The 17,223-nt window shown below is 46.9% G+C and overlaps 1 protein-coding gene across 4 annotated transcripts in view; it reads left to right on the top strand.

Moving 5' to 3' along the window:
• The first annotated feature begins 14,354 nt into the window (after positions 1-14,354).
• The window catches only part of Epn2 (epsin 2), a 66,073-nt gene continuing 63,204 nt past the window's right edge, over positions 14,355-17,223 (top strand). For 2 of the 4 annotated variants that reach the window (XM_075992272.1, XM_075992275.1), the window contains exon 1: positions 14,355-14,484. The gene's annotated coding sequence lies outside the window, so the exon portion shown is untranslated. The remainder of the gene's footprint in view (positions 14,485-17,223) is intronic. The other 2 variants (XM_075992273.1, XM_075992274.1) reach the window with 1 other exon arrangement.

Below are 17,223 nucleotides of genomic sequence, written 5' to 3' on the forward strand. Positions count from 1 at the left end.
GAATTGAGAGAGAGAGGCAAAAAAAAAAAAAAGGTTGGGAGAGAGGTGGGGCTGTAGCTCTGTGACAGCGTGCTTCCCAGCATGCACGGTGCCTTGGGTTTCATCTCCTGTGCTTCATAAGCTGCTCCTGAATCTGTAATAGCCGCACTGGAGGCAGAGGCAAGCAGATCTCTGTGAGTCTGAGGCCAGCTTGGCTTACATAGTGAGAACTTGTCTCAAAAGGGCAAAAATGGATTAAACAAACGAAGAGCCATCAAGCCCAAGGACTCTAGTTTAATCTCTGGCACCCATGTGGTAGACAGAACTGAGTTCCACACTTTGTCCTCTCACTTTCAGTGTAGCACCCCAGCAGGGGTAAACACACACACACACACACACACACACACACACACACACGTGCACGAGGGACGTGCACTGGGGATATTTCTGTGTGTGGCTAAGTTTGCACTTTCCTTCTCTACTGGGCCCTGGTCTTCTGTCCTCTTTCTGGATTGTTACATCTTGACTTTTCAGTAGCTCTGACCCTGTCACTCTCCTTCCTGAAGGCCCAGGGACGCCTTCGGCCTCTGTGCTGCACAGTAGCAGTGAGGGCAAAGGCAGCAGGAGAGCTGCCCTGCAGGTTTCCAGGTTTCCAGATCACCCTGCTGTTGCGAACTCATGGCCTGGCTCTGAGCTGCTTCCTATGCATAGAGTCTAGCCTGGGCAGTTCTCTGCTACTCTGAGTTAGCGGTTTATCCAGCACTCAGCAGAGGCAAAAGGCAGTTCAAAGCTCAGAATGTCAGCACTGCTGTGACTGGGCCTCCTAGCTGCCAGGAACTGTGTTTTCATGGAACCAGGATTGTTTCTAGATAGGGACAGTTTCCAATCGAGAAGGCTGGAGAGATGGAAAAGCTTCTCCAGTCTACTCCATGGCTTTCACTTTTCCTGCTGGTGACAAGGTGCAGCCACCCACCTAGTTCCTTCCTGCTTGGTCTGTGTGAGAACATTTTGGGCAAGGCTTGGTCTCGGGGTGGTGGTGGTGGCTTCTCACGCTTTTCTGGGGAATCAGGATTATGGGGCTAGTCTCAAAGCAGCACTGCATAGTTGGAACAGTCCCAAAGGACATACAACATTTCCTTGTATACCCAGCACTTTCAGATCTTGGGTAATAGGACTCTCCTGTCCAACAGGTGATGCAAATAAAACAGGGGTCTTCTATCAGTTTTACAGCTGATTAAAATGAGGCTCAGAAAATTGAGGAAGTAGATTGTGAAAGCATTCTGACCTGACCGCTCACAGAACCCTGGCAGAAATCTCAGTACGGCAACTTTGTGGCTGTTAGCTCTATTGAACAGGATGGAAAGGATAGGCCCTGGGGAAGGCAACCTCAGCTCTTCAGAGGCGGAGCTAGGATTTGCACCACAGCATCGGAGAATGCACCACGGCATCGGAGAAGACCACACATCCAGAGAGCTCATCTCAGTCTTGATTTGGACATTTTGTTCCAAATGATCAGCTGATGCTGGCATAGACTGTGATGCAGGCCAGCAGCCATCAGACTACTGGGGACAGTTCCCAGCTTGGTGGCAAGTCTTTTCTCTCTACAATGTCTTCTGAATACAAACAGGAAGTGATTTGTTACTGCCTATAAAACATGGTTGGAAGGGCCGGGGGTAAAAACTAACTAGATTTAAGCATGAGCTTAGTGAGTATCCCTAGCTGATTCAGTCTCCAGAAGGGAGGGAGCAGAGGGTTAGCGCAGCTCAGGGTCTCTCATGAATGGTGTGAATGAGCCATGGCGCCGGAAGAGTTGCTTATTATTTCTGTGCATGATTAAACCACAGGTGGAGAAGGAAGATGTCAAGCAAAGTTCTTTGGTCTGGAGGAACAGAAATTGATTTTAGTTAACCAATGGGAGAGAGGAGTATGTACTATGCAAGACACGCCCTGTCCAAACAGTGCATCCGATCCTCAGAGTCCACCTGTGTGGGGCTACACATGCGCCTCTAACGACAGTATAGGAGAGGGAGAGAAAGAGGAGTCTGTAGAAAGAAATGGAACAGCTCAGAGAATCTCAGCAAGGCTGGGGAAGATCACCACCCCTGACTGCACCAGTACCTAGGAAGTGAGACTTGACGGGCAGATTCTTTTTTTGCTTGTCTGTTTTGCGACAGGGCCTCTCTGTTGTTTAGTGCTATCCTGACGCTCGCTATGTAGACTAGACTATCTTTAAGCTTCCAGAGATGCATGGGCTTCTGCCTCTCACGCTTGGCTGGCAAGTATATTCTTGATACAGTGGATAGATGTCACATTAACCCAGTGGAGGACACCCATGTGGGTAGGAGGTTGTCTGACAGCACACAGGCTGTCTGTCGTATGTCGCTGGTGGTTGGCACAAATCCTACGTTTGAGCCTGAGAACTCAATGTAAGTTCCTGCTTAGCAGGATCCTAGAGATGGCTATGGAATTGATCCTCTCTCCTCCCCAGCAGGAGTTTCCAGGCTCTTGACTGCTCATCCAAAAAATCGATCTACAAACAATGCATGGACCCCCCCCTGCATTGGGCTACACTGATCTACAAAAGAAGCAAGATCAGAAATGATCGCACAGATTGAAAGAGGACTGTACTGACCAGACTGGTGGTGGGCCTCATGAGTGTGGTCAGTGAGTGTACTTAAGGGGCTTCCTCTTACGGAGTTCAAGAGAAGGAGGAGTAAGGTGGCCAAAGACTGTAATCTGTGTCTCTCTTTTCTTTGCTGTTCCTACTGAGTATCTTCCTTTCCATGATGCACCTGATTTTAATCATATGTGTGCCCAATTATGAGTATGCTTAAAATGGTAATGGGTTAAAAAAAAAACAAACCAAAAGCCCTTGCAGTATGTACATCACAACCAGTTCAGGCCCAATAGGTCCTTCTGTGTTTTGTACTGGATACATTGGGGGCATATTTGAGTAGAAACTGTCTAAGTTTGACTGCTGTTATGGGTGGGAAGACTTATACTATTATTTAGAGCAGAGTTTCTCAACATGTGAACTGAGACCCCTTTTGGGGCCCTTTTCATAGGGCCGCCTAAGACCATTGGAGAACACAGATATTTTTTATTATAATTCGTTAGCAACATTACAGTTATGAAATGGCAACGAAAATAATTTTATGGTTGGGGGTCACTACAACATGAGGAACTGCATTAAAGGGTCACTACATTAGGAAGCTTGAGGACCACTGGTTTAGAGAGAGGTGTACCTGTAGCCCAATGCAGGGGTCCATGCATTGTTTGGACAAGTGTGTGTGTGCATAATACATGCAGGCAAAAGAACTGGACTGTCAAACGCTTTTTCACAAGGAACCGGGACCTGGGACTGTACAAATCCAAACTGAGAAGAGCTCCAGATTGCTACTCTGTTCCCTGGCTCTCCTGCCTCAGTCAGTGCCTGGGGCCCACCCCACAACTCAGCTATGTTTTCCTGCTCTCTCCATTATTTTGAGACAAGGATTTACCAAAGTACTTAGGCAGATCTTGAGCTGGCCTTTCAAATGCTGGGATCCCAGGCCTGTACCACCAGGCTTGACTAGAACTATTCCCTGAAAAATTTGCCTTGCAGACACATAGGTAAGGAGAGTGAAGAAAAACTGGATCAAGACATGCTGCATGCAGCACTGCTTCTGGGAGGAGAATGCAAGGGGTACTGTTTTTTTTTTTTTTCGAGACAGGGTTTCTCTGTAGCTTTGGTGCTTATCCCGGAACTAGCTCTTGTAGACCAGGCTGGCCTCGAACTCCCAGAGATCCGCCTGCCTCTGCCTCCCGAGTGCTGGGATTAAATGTGTGCGTCACCACCGCCCGGCAAGGGGTACTGTTCTTTGTCCCATGAGACTTGTAACTACTTGAAGGCATTAAGAACAAGGCAGGAAGTCTGGTGGTGGTGGTGCATGCCTGTAGTAGTCCCAGCACTTGGGAGGCAGAAGCAGGTGGATCTCTGTGAGTTCAAGTCTGGCTTGGTCTACTGAGTGAGTTCCAGGACAGCTAGGTACAAAGAAACCTTGTCTGGAAAAATCAAAAAAACACAGACAAACAAACAAAAAACAAAACAAAACAACAAAAAAAAAAGCATTTGCAAGACTCTAGGTTCTATATCCAGGACTTAAAAATAAAAAGAAAGTCGCCGGGCGATGGTGGCGCACGCCTTTAATCCCAGCACTCGGGAGGCAGAGACAGGCGGATCTCTGTGAGTTCGAGACCAGCCTGGTCTATAAGAGCTAGTTCCAGGACAGGCTCCAAAGCCACAGAGAAACCCTGTCTCAAAAAACCAAAAAAAAAAAAAAAAAAAAAGAAAGTCAAGAACAGAAATTGAGATAGTTCTTCTTCCACTGATGGGTTAGTGTGGAAAAGCTCTGAGAAGCACTTCCAGAAACAGGAGACTGCACCCCGAGAACACTGCTCCAAATGTGTAGAGGGGGCAGACCATGCCGCCATCCTGGTTCAACTGTCCCATCGGCCACATATATGGCCTCATAGGATTGCAGCACTAGGTGACATACCAGCTTCGTACCCCTCCTGGCCTGTATGAGAATGTGCCATGTTGTTTGTATGGGCTCGGCCAGAGTGTGGCTTAGCTGTGTGAGGCCTGTGTTCAAATCCCAGCAAACAAACAAATAACAAAAGAGGGGATGGGGACTCTCTCTCTCTCTCTCTCTCTCTCTCTCTCTCTCTCTCTCTCTCTCTCTCTCTCACACACACACACACACACACACACACACACACACATACACACATACACAGAGGGAAAAAGAGAGAGAGGCTCTCCTAGAGTTGCTGGGGTTTCTCAATTACATTCTGATGCATTGTTGGCAACTTTTTCTGTGCAGGTGTTTTGTTTATTTTGTTTGTTGTTGTTCTCATTACCTAGCCCAAGATGGCCTGAAGCTCCTAGGCTTAGGTGGTACTGTAATCTCCACAGTAGTTAAGGCCACAGGGACAGCTCTGTGTGTAAGTATTTAAAAGAAAAACTTTAAGCCGGGCGGTGGTGGCGCATGCCTTTAATCCCAGTACTCGGGAGGCAGAGGCAGGCGGATCTCTGGGAGTTCGAGGCCAGCCTGGTCTACAAGAGCTAGTTCCAGGACAGGCACCAAAGCTACAGAGAAACCCTGTCTCAAAAAACAAAACAAAAAAAAAAAAAAGAAGAAGAAGAAGAAAAGAAAAACTTTAGCTTGGAACGATTTTATATTTACAGGAAACTCATAGACAGCCTGGTCTACAAATTGAGTTTCAGGATAGCCAGGGCTATTACCCAGAGAAATCCTGTCTTGAGAAACTAAAACAACCAAAAAACTTATTTAAATGTTTTGCTTGTATATATGTAAGCAAAATGTACCACATGCACACATGGTTTAGAAGAAAGTACCTGATTCCCTGGAACTGGAGTTACAGATGGTTGTTAGTCAAGAAGTGGGTGCTGGAAACTGAACCTGGGTCCTTTGCTGAAGCAGTAAGTGGTCCTGACTGCTGAGCCGTCTCTTCTGCCCCAGAAAGGTAAACTTTAAAAACTCTATTTATCTTTCATTCATGTAAAGTTAGTGGTTCGAGATATGGCTAAGGGCATTTGTTTTTTCTGCAGTGGACCTGGGTTTGAATCCCAGGACCTACAACAGTGTATAACTCCAGTTCCATGTGATCTGATGCCTTCTTCTGACCTCTGTAGTTACCAGCCATGCATATGGCACACACATACATGCAGCCAAAATCATATATATATATATATATTTAAATTCACCTTCTTAGTTATTGATGTATATCAGGTGTGTCCTAAAGACTCCTGGGCTTTTCAGAAGTGGTGGTATAATGGTCTGTCCTGGCCTTTTAAGCCCTGCATCTATGTTTATTGTTAAATATTATAATTGTCTGTTCATTGCATCTCATTCCAGACTACGAAGCAAGTCTCATGTTTTAAATTGGTATGTACTTTTAAGTCTCTTAATCCAACCCTCATTTAAAATATATTAAGCTGTTCTCTACTATTGTCAGTTCTGCCATTAACCTTCTATTGCAAGCAGTTTTTTTCTTCTTTCTGTCTTTTTACGAGTGTAAATCGTACTTGTTAAGTTGAAAGCCAGTACAGCCAAGCTAGGACTCCAGCTCTCCAGATTCTTTTTTGTTGTTGTTGTTGTTTTTCAAGACAGGGTTTCTCTGTAGCTTTGGAGCTTGTCCTGGAACTAGCTCTTTAGCCCAGGCTGGTGTCTAACTCACAGAGATCCACCTGCTATTCGAGTGCTGGGATTAAAGGCATGTGCCACCACCGCCTGGCTCTTTTTTTACTTTTTTTTAGTCTCCAGGAAGATTCTATACTGTAGTTATACCTGATAAACAGCCCTCAACTGCTCAGAAATCTGGGGAATATGGTATTTAAATATCTAATTATTAAAGACTTTTTATAACAAAAAGAGGCAGGTTGGCTCCTAGCAGCAGCATTCTATATCCTCCAAAGAAGACAGAAGACAAATGGACACAAAAACAACCTCCATCCACAATTTGTTTCAACTGCTAAGCACTGACCACTGAGAGAAACTGCCTTTCATTTGAACTAAAGACCTCCAGACAGTGGGCGGACTCTCTGGAACTGATAGCCTAGCTGCTCAGGTCAAGATAGGCTTGTCTTCCTACAGATTCCTTAGCCCACAGGATTTTCTGGAACCTGGAAGGCCCTGCTTTAAACAGCAAAAGAAAAATACGACCCTCAGTGATCGTGGAAGACCCTGAGTAGTAGTAGTAGCTTTAGGTGCCAACCAAGTAAGTTCTCTGTCATTTTTTAATCAATTAACTCAAGTAAAATCCTTCTCCAAGATCTCTGATGCAGTTTGACAGCTGAGACTTTTTGTCAGTTTAAAAGAACAAACCTCATCAAACAAATTTCAGTAAAATACAAATATAAGTCATTAAGGTGTGTACCTGCAAATTATAAAGGTGTGAGGACAAATACACGTTATCAAATTTCTCTCTCATGCTGCTTTTCAGAGTCTTAAAAATATTTTCATTCTGATATAAATATGCTATTGTTTAAAACTTAAGTACATTTTCAGCTGGGCAGTGGTGGCACAGGCTTTTAAATCCCAGCACTTGGGAGACAGAGGCAGGAGGATCTCTGTGAGTTCAAAGACAGCCTGGTCTACAAGAGCTAGTTCCAGGACAGCCACCAAAGCTACAGAGAAACTTTGTCTCAAAAAAAAAAAAAAAAAAGCAAAAAACAAACAGAACAAAAACTTACATTTTCACAAACCCAAAAAATTCTTGTGAGTTTCAGGGAGCAGGATTGAAGGATTTACCTTTAACAGGTCAGATAAACCCTTCTCAATTTCCTGGTCCTAATTTTTTTTTCCCCCTGAACTTAAGTTTGTCCGCTGCTCTGCCAATACCTTAAACAGATGTAAGAGACACCCGACATTTCCATACCACAAACACTGGACAGGAACAAAGAGACCAGCTACCCAGAATGTGACCAGCACCCAGCTTTCCCAGGTTTTCCCCAAGATGATGCCCACAAATAAGCAGGAAGCAGTCTTGAGAATCTGCTGTCCCAATTCCTTTTACCTGTTGTGCCTAACCTCTAGCCTTTTTATTATAAAAAAAAAAGAGATGGGAATATACAGGTCTTTCCTGTCCCTTTAAGAGATAAGCCTCACTCACTCTCTCCCACTTCCACCCAGGAAAACTAATCTTCCTTCCACTTCCAGCATGAGCTCCTTCCTTTCGGGGTCCCTCCCCCTCCTCCTCCCGAAGAGGCAGCTTCTGCCTCTCTCCCTTCTTCCCCCTTTCTCTCTCTCTCTCTGCTCTTCTCTTCTCCCTTCTCCCTTTTCCCTTCCATAACCCACTAAACAAATACCCACTTTCTCTGCATGGCATGCCTAATAGGTTTCTGTCTGTCACCCGCTGTGTGGCTCCCTGCCTGGGACCGACTGTCTTCGAGGCCCGTGGTGGTCTTGTGCCCGCTGCCCACTGCTACCACTTGGGGACCTGCGGTGTTTTAGTTTTACTATAACAGGTGGTATTACTATTTTTTTTTTTTGGTTTTTCGAGACAGGCTTTGGAGCCTGTCCTGGAACTAGCTCTGTAGACCAGGCTGGTCTCGAACTCACAGAGATCCACCTGCTTCTGCCTCCCGAGTGCTGTATTACTATTTTTTTTTAATTCAAAGGTAAGTAGCCTACCAAGAACCAGAATTCCATAAATCTCCCCTAACTTATTAAACTTTTATGCAAAGGTATGTAAATCCGTTAGCATTCCTTATCTTGTAAAATTTGTATGCAAAGCTCCCACCCCTATTCTAGGACCTTTATGACCCCTTTCCTCTTTCCTGTGTTCCCTTTGTTCTTTTAAAATTTGTCAGTCTGAAACACTGTGATATTAGGCACCAGCCAATGCGGGGGAAAGTCACAGTAATGTTGAATGAAAAACTAAAGCCTGGTTTGGTTTGTCACATTCCTCTTTTAAAAGAGAAATTGGAGCATTAGACTGAGAAATAAAAACAAAGCAAAACAAAACAAAGACAGCACAGATAGGGGACATTCCCCTCATTGAAAAAAAAATTATGCAGTGGTGATGCATGATCTTAAAATTCTAGCACACAGGAGGTGGATCTCTGTGAGTTCAAGGCCAGCTTGGTCTACAGAGCGAGTTCTAGGACAGGTGCCAAAACTATGGAGAAACCCTGTCTCAAAACCAAACCAAACAAAAAACCAAAGAACTAGGGTGACGGCTGGGAGCATTTGTCTAGATCTACAAGAGTCTGGGCATTCCCCAACGTCCAAAAATCAGACAATGATTTAGACAGCAATGTCCTCTATGCCTGGGTATGTATCCGTAGAGATGTTATAGTTCATTGTGAGACAGGATAGAAAGACAGGAGAAATGAGCCCCTCATTCAAAAATCTGGTAGATACCCATCCCCAGCACAGGCTAGTTGCTAAGCATGGTGGCAAGGCTTTTAATCTCAGTACTTGGGATGCAGAGGCAAAAGCAGGCAAATCTCCAAGTTTGAGGTCAGCCTGGTTGAATGAAAAATTAAATAAAAGGAGGAGGACATAACTACTCCTGAAGTGTGGAGATTTTTATTGTAGATATAAGGGAGAAAGCAAGCGGAGGGGAGAGTCCAGGCTGACCATGGTTGGCAGACTAAACCAGACTATGAGAGGAGAGATGGGGAGGGGGAGCAAGGGAGGAGCTGTGGACCAATGGAGGTGGCCAAGGCCAAAAGGCCAAGAGACCATAGTAAAAATGGCCTCATCATATAGGAATCAAGCTAGTGGGGAGCAGATAGGAGCGGAAGCCCAGCTCCTGGGGGGGGGAGAGGCTTAGGGTAGGGGGCAGGGTGAGAAGCACTGGGAGGAGCCAAAGATGCTGAGGGATGCTGGGGGGAACTGGCCAGCATCAGATTTGATATGTTAATAGGCAACTCAGCCATTTGTCCTGGGTTTCTGAGACCTAATACTAGTGAGTTCCAGGCCAGCCAAGGATGATGTAATGAGAGCTTTCTCAAAACAAGACACTTCTTCAACAAATTCTGCTTCACATTGACCCCCCCCCCTTCAAGTTATTTTTCTGGGTTCAGAGTTAACAGTGATGGAGGGGCTCTGTTCTGTCACCTAGAGCAATTGGAGACATTCCTTTATTCCCTGTCCCCCACCCCAACTCTGTCTGTGCAGCCCTGACTGTCCTTGAACTCTGTAGACCAGGCTGGTGTCAAATATACAGAGATCCTTTTGTCTCTGCCTCCTGAGTGCTGGGATGAAAGGTATGTATCACTACTGCCCGGCTTGTTTTGATTTTTTTTCAAGACAGGGTTTCTCTGTGTAGCCGTGGCTGTCCTGGAACTTATTCTGTAGATCAGGCTGGATCAAAGGGGTATTCCACCACTGTCCAGCCAGTTGGAATTTATTAAAGAAGATATATATATATATATATATCTTTAATATATATATTCCACACACACATATATACATTTATGTGTGTATAAACACACACACGTATACATGACCTCGGCTGTCTTAAAATTCTACCACCTAGCTTCTTAAAAGCAATTTAAAAAAGATTTATTGAGCTGGAGAGATGGCTCAGTGGTTAAGAGCATTGCCTGCTCTTCCAAAGGTCCTGAGTTCTATTCCCGGCAACCACATGATGGCTCACAACCTCTGGAATGAGGTCTGGTGCCCTCTTCTGGCCTGCAGACATACACACAGACAGAATATTGTATACATAATAAGTAAATAAATATAATATAATAAAAAAGATTTATTTTTAATTACACGTGCGTATGTGTATAAAGTGATATTTCATTTGTATTTTAATAAATTAAGCTTGCCTGAAGGTCAGAGAGTAAAACAGCTGCACTAATCAGTCTTATAGACCAGACAGTGACACACTAGTTTGTCATAGAAACCAGGTGGTAGTGGTGCACACCTTTAATCCAAGCCCTAGAGAGGAATATAAAATGGGAGGAGACAGCTCTCACACACAGTCTCATTCCGAGATTCCTGGAGGCAGTATTGCCATTTGAACCCCAATTTCTATTTCTGGACTTTTTATTAATTGTGCTATATGAGTGCATATGCACGAAGGCGTCTGCAAAGGCCAGAGGTATCTGAGCGCCCAGAGCTGGAGTTATAGGCGGTCGTTTGTGTCTGATGTGCATTCTTAACCACTAATCCAGCTTTTCACCCTCTGAAAGAGATTTTAATTCAGTTTTTAAATATGAGGTTAAAAGAAAAAGACACTTGGGGAGGACACAAGACATGCCTGACAGCTTAGATTTGGGCTTCTGTAAGATGTGAGTAGACTGCTTTTATAATAGTCTCGTGTTCCCTTTTCGTCTGTTTTGAAGCATTTGTCTTCAAAAGTCACTAAGGACATGGTGGTGGCACATACCTTTAATTTCAGGAGGCAGAAGCAGGCGGATCTCTGTGAGTTCGAGGCCAGCCCGGTCTACAAAGTGAGTCCCAGGACAGCCAAGGCTGTCGTACAGAGAATTCCTGCCTCAAGAGACTAAAGCAAAGCAAAACAAAACAAAAGTAGCTAAGGGATCTGAATGAAATCCTGGGGTGGTTCCTGAGGAGTGTCAGGATTATAATTGATAAGATAAATTCTAGACCACTGTTAGGCAGGAAGTTAGGTTCTCTTCAATGGTAAACAAAGTCTGGGAGAAGTAGGACCTTACTCAAGGTCACATATGTCTCCAGGCGTTCTTGAATTCTTAACTTCCTGCTCTCCTCCTTCCGGCCTGCCTACCTGCTTCCCAATCTTACGAGGTCTCCCTATGTGGCCCTGATAGCCTGGAACTCACTACCTAGACCAGGCTGGACTCAAACTCACGAAGATCCATCTGCTTTTGCTTCCCAAGTGCTGGGATTAAAGGTGCGAGCCACCACCACCCAGTCGTATTTGACATTTGTATTGAATTTTTTTTTTCGAGACAGGGTTTCTCTGTGGCTTTGGAGCCAGTCCTGGAACTAGCTCTGTAGACCAGGCTGGTCTCGAACTCACAGAGATCCGCCTGCCTCCGCCTCCCGGGTGCTGGGATTAAAGGCGTGCGCCACCATCGCCTGGTTTGAAAATATTTTTTTTTATATAAAATAAATACTTTACCCTATGTAGTGAACCTTTACAGCAAATAAATTATTCTTCATTGTGGTGGAAATCTTGGTTTTCAGCTGGCAAAAGGTTTCCTCTACACTCTGGAGTGAGGCTCTTTCCCCCGTATCCTCCACACTCTGGAGTGAGGCTCTTTCCCCCGTATTCTCAGGACTTTCCTTTTCTCTCAAGTCTCAGCTCACCTCGGTGGGAACCCCTGAAGAGAATCTTTTAGAATCTTTTTTGTTTTGTTTTGTTTTTTGGAGACAGAACGCTGGGATTACAAGGCGAGTTCCACCGTCGCTCAGCCCTTGAAGAGAATCTTAAGGTTGTTTCAGACTGAGTGTGGCGCTGTCTCCACCCTTGCCCCGCTGTCCCTGTCAGTCTGGAGTTGTGAAAGGGAATAACGTCATTTTAATGCCGACTTTTTTGTCTTCTTAGCACCATTTTCCATAATGTTGGGATTCGGGAAGTGTGGCATTTGACATGCCCAGTGCTTTGAACTGAAGGACATTAGAAAGATGTCATGGCAAGGTATCTTTCTGATCCTTTCCTAGCCTTCTTTCTCCTACTTCCTGTCATCCTCCCAGGCAAGTCATAAAAACTAGAATTCCTCTCTACTAAAGCCAGCCATAAATCCTAGACAAACTTCCTCAGACGAGTTGACCAGAGAGGGTGTCTCTGACCTAGCCTGCAGGTCGTGAGACCTCGCAGTCGGAAGAGGCTCTGCAAGTTATCTAGAAAGGTGTGTGAAGAGAGGTTAAGAATCGGAACAGAGCTGGGTGGTGGTGGCGCAGGCCTTTAATCCCTGCACTCTGGGCAGAGGCAGGAAGATCTCTGTGAGTTCAAGGCCAACCTGAGAGCTAGTTCCAGGAGTGGCTCCAAAGCTACACGGAGAAATCCTGTCAAGGATAAATCAGAACAGGCAAGCCTCTCTGGGCTTCCTTCTTAGGGCGACCGCCTTATATCTAATTACAGCTCTCCATGGCTACTCATGCTTCGTAAATGAAAACTTATAAAGCATACAGGCAGACAGTTCTCTCTGGGTTCTTTGAGTCTTCACTGCTGAAGGGAGCCTGCCACATAAATGATCAAACAAGCTTTATCCACCCCCTGCCCTTGTTAACTGGTCTTTTGTTACAGGACAGTTTGCGGTTACCTTGTGATAGGGAGGGGAGGGATCACAAACACATCTTTCCCTACCGGATGGACCAGTTCGAAGTGGAACTAGTTCTCACGGCAAAGCATGTACACAATACATGATTCATTTATCAATCAATCTAGGGAGACACATAGCAGTAGATAATGGGAAGGGGCTTCCAGCATCCAGAGCTTTCTCAAGTTAGACTTTCAAGAGAAAAGTGACCATGTGAGCTTGCAAATGTTTTGGGGTAGCCCCAGCTTTATTATATTTTGGGCAGAGAAAAGGACTCTAGATTCGCTGCCCCCCCCTTTTTTTGAGACAGGGTTTCTCTGTGTATCCCCAGCTGGAATTTATTCCATAGACCAGGCTGACCTCAAATTTAGGGATCATTCTGCCTCTGCCTCCCTCCCAAGTTCTGGGATTAAAAGTATGTGCCACCACTGCCTGGTGATTCCCTGCTTTTGACACGTGAATTCTTTTTCTTTTTAATTTCCATGCAGAGTCTTTAATAGTGAAAATGAATTTATTGATCAGAGGAGTACAAGGACCTGTGAACTGTCCTTCAGCGATCAAAGGCAGAATGAGATTCCTGGGCACAGACTGGCAACAGAAGTAGTGCCCTGGTTGGGCAGTGGTGGCGCACACCCTTAATCCCCAGTGTTGGAGGCCAGCCTGGTCTACAGAGCGGGTTCCAGGACAACTGGGGCTACACAGAGAAACCCTCTCTCAAAAAGTAAAACAAAAAAGTAGTGCTCTCTGCCCTCCTCTTGAGGCCTGATCCATATCCTAGACCCTGTTGTGAGGGCTCTCTGCTATCTTTGAGGTCTAGCCTCCAGTTCTGGCTCTTCTGGAGAACCTCCCTCAGGGAAGGCAGGGCCCAGTTTGTCTCCTTGTGTGAAGGGCCCTGCTCTGCGGCCTGTCTTTGTGTGCAGCTCATAGCTTGGCAGGCAGCTTTCCTTACGGAGTGGAAGAAGCGCTTCACATGGCCTTGTTGGGTGCGTAAGAGCCGGACTGCAGGCCTGCAATTGGGGTTGCCAAATCGCAGGGTTCTTGTGAGGCGCGGGCAGCTTGGGCTGTAGATTCCACTTGTTTAGGTTGTTCAGTTACTTGGGCCGCCTACTACAAGTTCTGGACTCAATATTTTTATTGAAATATAATGCACACATGGAGAAACACACAAATCTGAAGTATGCATAAGTGGATCCTCATGAAGTGAACACATTTGCAGCTAAATAAATCAACCCTGTCAGGCGCCTGGCCTCCTTCCGGTCGTTGCTTCACACAATATTTTTCACGAGCAAGTGGAAAGACTAAGAGGTCGTGGTTCTGAGAAGGCTGGGGCCTGACTAAAGGGGGGGAATGAGGATTGAGGGTTATAGTGTGTATGCCTTGGAGAATTGTTGAGGTTGGGGGATGCGTAGGGTTCTGATTTAGGGCTGCATAAATTTGCTTGGGTTTGTGTGATAGCAGGAGCTATTTAGAGGAGGCCTTAGGGGCATATTGTGGGCGGGGCGGATAGAATCGAGGCGGGGCCTAGGGTCTAGGAAGGGCGGAGCCAGTGGATACGGGGCGGGGCTTAGGCGCTCGGGGGGGAGGGGCTTGCGCGCGCGCGCTCGCCGGCGCGCCCCCTCTCGGCCGCCATGTTGGCTGGCGTGTGGGTGTCAAACGCTGCACGGGCTCGGGTCGCTCCCGCCTCTCCAGCGTTGCCGGCGGCTGCAGCCTTGCACTCGCGCGGGCCGGGAACGGAGGTGAGCCGAGACGCGCGGGACTTGGGGCGGGGGTAGCTCGGGAGCCGGGGTGGGGCGGGGCGCGGACCTTCCTTCTCTCCAGTGCGTGGACGCCCCTAGAGCACCGGCTTCCCCGTCGCTGGCCGGGGCGTGCACCGTGCGGCCAGCCGGACCCCACCCGGCTGGACGGCTCGCCCAGGCTCCGCCCCACCTGAGCCCGCTCTGGGCTGGGAGGACGCCCGCCTCCCTCCCGGCTGGGGCGCCTGTCCTTGCCTCACACCTCAGCTCCTTAGCCTTCAGTTTGGAGCAACCCCGCCCCTCCCCGGAGTGTGCGCTTCCTCGGATCTCCCCTCGCCCCGGGTCGGAGCCGGCTGGCCTCCTTCTAGGGTCCGGGGAGGGGTCCCCCTTACCCACGTCCTTCTCGCCTCGGGGAACTGGGTTCCCCTACCCGGCCCCCACTCCACAGCACAGCGGGGACGGGGGCGGCGGAGCCAGGCTCCAGCTGCCTTTTGTTCCGCGTGGGATGGTAGAGACCCGGCGGCCCTGTTGGGCGAGTCGGGGTGGGCGAACCGCGCGTGGGGCCGGCCTCTTCCGGGAGACCCCCGTTCTCCGGTGTGCCGGCTCCCTCGGAGCGCGAGCCGAGCGCGTTGGGAGAGGCAGGCCATTCTTGGAGGAGTCCCGGCCAACAGGTTTTTTTGTTTGCAACCTGAAGTTGGCCCAATGGCTTTGCAGGGGAGCCGGCCGCCAGGGCTCCCTAGAAATCCCGGCCGGTTTCAGTCCGTTCCTCGGTTTCGGGCCTCAGTCCCTCCAGCGGCCTCTTCACTTTAGTACTGCCTTGGGATGCGTTTGAAGTCTTGTGTTTCAGAAAGGATGGGGTTTAGCCATTCTTGGGATTTTGACAAGGGGAACTGAGGCCCAAAGATGCGTTTGCCCAAGGTCATCCAGTCAGAGGGTGTCAGTGTCACAGCTGGAAGCCCCATCTCCAGGGCACACCACAGCACTTACGGATTTCTTTAAAGGTGTGCCAAGGACTCCTCCAAATTGCTTGCCTGTTATTTTTAACATTGACACAAGAAAATGGGTAGGGAAAGGTGAAAAAGACACGTGAATCCTTCATTTACACACCCCAGAAAATAACCTGTGAAAGAAGGGACCGAAATGATTGAATAAGGTGAATTTCTATGATCGACGTCCCCCTTACATTACGTAATTTAATGAAGACTTAGCGGGAACTTTGCGGTCTTGTAACTCTAGATAGACGGCGATAGCGGTAGATACTGGCTCCACACCGCAGTGATCGGCTGTGCGTTGGTAATCAAGCTTTCCATCTATATTTCGTTGGTAATGAAGCTCTCATCTGTATTTAGATGAGCATGGGAGGAACTGCAGTTTGCTTCTGAAGGGTGTTACTAATGACTGTGTTGGAAGCACCTGTAGGTCTCATCTTTGATTTTAAGTATGTTTGCTTTTGTTCTGTTTTGCGACAGGGTCTATTCCCGTCTGGTGGTCCAGACTGGCATTGAATGCACAGTGACCCGCCTGCCTCTGTCTCCTGGGTGGAGGGATTAAAGGTGTGGGCCACGGCATTCAGGATGCTTTTGTGTTTTTAAAGTTTGTTTTCCTAGTTTTAAAGTTAGGCTAATTATCTGTGACTCTCTGCCTGGGCTCTTGTTTTGTAAACATTAGTTGCAAAGTCTGGTACTACGGGGTATCAGGAGCAACTTTGTGGGGTGTTTGGATTTCCAAACCCTGAGATGGAAGGATTGGGGGTTCTGTTGAGATTGCTCTTCCCTGAAGGGTGTGTGGTGCCAGACATCTGAGTTACAAGAAACGTGAAACTTAAAAAAAAAAAAAAATTGTGTGTGTGTGTGTGGGGGGGGGGGGTTATACACCTGTGCCTGTAGGTACCCTTTGAGTGCAGAAGAGGGTGTCTGATCGCCTGGAGCTGGAGTTACATTTGGTTGTGAGCTGCATCTGTGGTTCTTTGAGAGAACTGTATGTGCTCTTAACCGGTGAGCATTCTCTCCAGCCCATGTATTTGAAACTTGGAAGTGACTGTACCTGGCATGGTGTTGATAGTCTTGAAAAGCGGCCCATCCTTGATAGAAACCCTCTGTTGAAATATGGCTGCCTGTTATGTAATCTTTCATAATGAGGAGTGGATTTCCCAAGAGTGGAGATTTTGATAAGAGTCCTGTGAAAGTAGTTGAGAAGTTTTGGAGAAACTTTTAATGGCTTGTTTTTCTGGAAATGAGAGGAACTTCATTTTTAATTTCATTAGTAGTGGTAATTTCAGTTCGTTGTGGACTAGAGCATGGGAAGAATGAATTTCATTCAATTGTACACTGATTGCAGAGCTTTCTTTCTTGTTGATAGGATGTGATTGACTGGTTTGAGCCCCTAGTGACCCTGAGTGCTGAATTCAGAGGATTTTTTTTTCCCCCAGAGAGCCTCATTGTGTTATCTAGGTTGGCATGGAATTTGATTCTCCTGCCTCACCCTCTCCAGAACTGAGGTACCATGCATGGCCCTTGGTCTGCTGGTATTTGTATTTAAGCAAACTTAATGTCAAGCCTTGGCCAGCTACCTGGGCCCTTCTTCCTCTACTTTCCCCAGCCTCCCCACCACACACAGTCTGTTACTCTGGCCATTTTGAGACTGTGACATCTTTGAGGCCAGTGGTTGCCTTGTCTTTCTTTACTTTTCTAAGGCCTAGTTCAGCCTGTGACATACAATAGTGCTCAGTAAAGGTCTGTAATA

Source organism: Microtus pennsylvanicus, chromosome 11, assembly GCF_037038515.1.
Source record: "Microtus pennsylvanicus isolate mMicPen1 chromosome 11, mMicPen1.hap1, whole genome shotgun sequence".
Lineage (NCBI taxonomy): Eukaryota > Metazoa > Chordata > Mammalia > Rodentia > Cricetidae > Microtus > Microtus pennsylvanicus.